The sequence below is a fragment of the Limulus polyphemus genome, unplaced genomic scaffold, assembly GCF_000517525.1.
Source record: "Limulus polyphemus unplaced genomic scaffold, Limulus_polyphemus-2.1.2 Scaffold14, whole genome shotgun sequence".
Lineage (NCBI taxonomy): Eukaryota > Metazoa > Arthropoda > Merostomata > Xiphosura > Limulidae > Limulus > Limulus polyphemus.
Genome location: NW_013665624.1, coordinates 166,646 through 170,224, shown reverse-complemented (window position 1 = coordinate 170,224; position 3,579 = coordinate 166,646).

Below are 3,579 nucleotides of genomic sequence, written 5' to 3'. Positions count from 1 at the left end.
ACCCGGTTTCTAGCTTTGTTGGTCCGCAGACATACCGCTGTGCTACTGGGGGGCTTCTTTTTAAATATCATATACTACATTCCTTACAGAATATCTGTTGCACACCCTGAATGTTTTTTTTTTTTATAATAGCATTATCATGTCAAAGATATTTATACACGAAACATTCCTTTTTTTGAATGGGAATTAAATAAAAATATTATTATTACTAGAGATAATGAGAGGAAACCGTAACGTAGGCCTTTCAGGAATATAATTTTAAGAGAAATTTCGCAGCACCTTTCTCGTCCTAGCTGGATTTAACGGAAAATTCGCCATATTGGTAAAACTGTATTACTATTTTCAGGGCTAAGATGTTCAGAAGAAAACAGCTCTATCAGGGAGCAGAAGGCAACACGATTTTTCAATACCTTAACAAAAATAATAATAGATGTATATTTTTGGCTTAAGTTTAAATCAAATATTTTTCCTGTCCAGTATAATCTATAGAATTATTCCTATGTTAGTTTATTTAGAAACTAAAGACATTACCTTTTCATTCCGCGATATTAAAATACATGTTGCTTATATACGGTAATTAAACTGGTTAATATTAACCAACACGTTCTATTATCAACTCCCGAAAACACTATGCTACCAAAGCGTTCAAAGATCACCATGTAATAAGAAGAGAAAATAAAACACTCATCTTGACAAAGACGAAATTACTTCACAATTTATTTTTTAAATTAACTGTTAAATTTGGCTGACTGAGCTGTGGCTTGAGTCTTAATAAACAATAATTTTTATACGAAGACTGTAATAACATTAGTCTTAGTTAAGATTAAGTGAGTTGGTAACTTTTAAATATCAGAAATAACCCGAACAGTAAACCAGAAGAATTACAAAACAACTGAAACAGAGTGTAAAGGAAATGAAAACTACTCGACGTTCCATTGAGCTGGCTCAGCATCATCTGTTGAAACAATCGAAGTGATAAAGCAAACTCACATACATCTACAAATTATATATATTGAAATGCGTAAGCTCAGACGACAATTTATTTAAAACAATATTCCAGTGCATTTATTAATATAACTCTTTAGCAATTTTACAAAAAAAAAGATTCCTAATTTTATTCCAGCTTATGTTACAACACACTTGTCTAAATTATCTAAATACGGTCAGTGTAATATTAAAACGTGAAGGTGGGTGGTAATGTTCAATAATTCAAGGTTTCTCCAAAGTAGAATTCACCTCTCTTGTATTGTTTTTAATTATGCACAAAGCTCTGCCCACCACGGGTATCGAAACCTGGTTTCTAGTGTTGTAAGTCCGCAGACATACCGCTGTGCCACCTTTCTTGTTTCTACACTACATTAGTTTATTGAGAATCAAAATAAGTTCCCTTTTTATATCACACACACACACAAAAAAGCTGAAATATATATCAAAAGATATGTTAAATTTCGTAGGTGTCCCTTTCTAACCTTTACAATAGCGTGAAATAAACTAGAAGCATAAGGGATATCACAATAAACACATTTTTTATGTGGCTTATAAAACTTAAAAAACATGGCGATTAAAAATGTGTTGCCAAATAAAGTTATTACGTTGAATTAAATCATCAGTTATTCGTGATCTAAATATTCTCTGGATCTACATATATTATAGGAAGTGACAATTAATTCAGTGATTTCGTGGATAATTCCAGTATGTGTACGTTTCGTACAAAAATAGTTGTTTCAAACGAATCATATTTTCTTTTCACAAGAACATTTACGAAATAAAGTTTCTTATTGTTTCCTTCCTTTATAGTAAAGAAAATGTTAGGATCTTGGATGTTGGTCATGATTACCAGTATTCACACATGTAGATTACATACTAAAGTCCGCAGTTTACCGAGTGATTGGAGGGATCAGGTTGAAAAGAACGATTTGAAAGGTGTAAGTGATGAAGGATTAAACTAGACGTACAATATAAAACTTGATTATATATTTACTGTTTAACGTTACTTAGCAATAAGTCGAATAAACACCAGGCATCATCATATAAAGTGATAAGTGATTTACAACAAATAACAAAAAGTGAGATATGTTAAGTTAAGTTACTATTGAAGTGTAAGAAAATAAACTTTTAAGTTATATACTCGTATACTGGTCTGGCTAGATTTACGGAAGAGACAAGACATTACAATAAAGACGTCTTCACTGATGTAGGAACAAAAGATAAAGACCCAGAATCAACTCTGAGGATGAGACACAAAGTTCACAATCGTGAGAAACAGTTTTCTAAAAAATAAAAGACCTGTTTCTTCATTAGAAACAGAGGCGTAAGTGAGACGGAGTATATATATATATATATATAAAATATTTTATAGTAAGAGGGAGTATATTTTGTTTGTTTGATTGGAATGAAGCACAAAGCTACACAAAGGGCTATCTGTGCTCTGCCCACCACGGGTATCGAAACCCAGTTTCTAGCGTTGTAAGTCCGCAGATATACCGCTGTGCCACTGGGGGGCGAGGGAGTATATAAAAATATTTTACGTAAGTGAGAGAGATTATATAAATATATAAACATTTTACGTAAGTGAAAGGGAGTATATAAAAAAAAACATTTTACGTAAGTGAAAGGGAGTATATAAAAAAACATTTTACGTAAGTGAGAGGGAGTATATAAATATATAAACATTTTACGTAAGTGAGAGGGAGTATATAAAAAAAAACATTTTACAAATTGAACAACATTTCTTGTTTATAACAAATCTTTATCCTTTGTATGAAAAATGCAGGAAGTTTTGATAGAAATGAAGCGCTTTCGAAAGGTGGACCTTTCTTTTTCAGGGGCAAACTGGAAATGATGGTGTAATCGAATGAGTGATATACATAAAGTGAGTTTAGTGACGTCATGCAGGTCATCCGGTTTTCCAGGAAGTATTTAGTCTATTTCTCTATTTACTGTTGTAAGCACATCATTTCCGGTACAACCCCTTCACACCAAACATGCTCGACCTTTCAGCCGTGGGGGCGTTATAATGTAACGGTCAATCCTATTATTCGTTGGTAAAGGAGTAGCCCAAGAGTTGGCGGCGGGTGGTAATGACTAGCTGCCTTCTATCTAGTCTTACACTGCTAACACCTTTTCACATACGCTCTCGCCATCGGTTAAAATTCGAACCCGCGCCCTAACCACCTGGCCATGCCCGACCCTTTAGAAATGCTTAGAAGTGTTTAAGTAAAATAAAGGTGACACCTGGAGACTGAATCAATTTATAAAAAACAGGTATGGAAAATTATCTGAAATAAATATTAAGTTTTAGGAAATTCAGCATTATCATTACATGAAAAAAAATATAAGCAAAGAATAAAAAATATTTTTCTGACAGAGATGAAACCAATGAACGGAGATCACTGATTCCAGGATCTAGATTAATTCCAAAAGGTTGAACAGTGTTTAGATTAGCAATACAATAAACTTATTTTATTTCTCTATCTGCTTTAGTTTTGAACCCTGTTTCAATGCCGATGAGAGTAACATCATTAATGGAATGACTGGGTTGGTTAAAGTGTTGAGCAACAGGGAGATCTTTTCGATGAT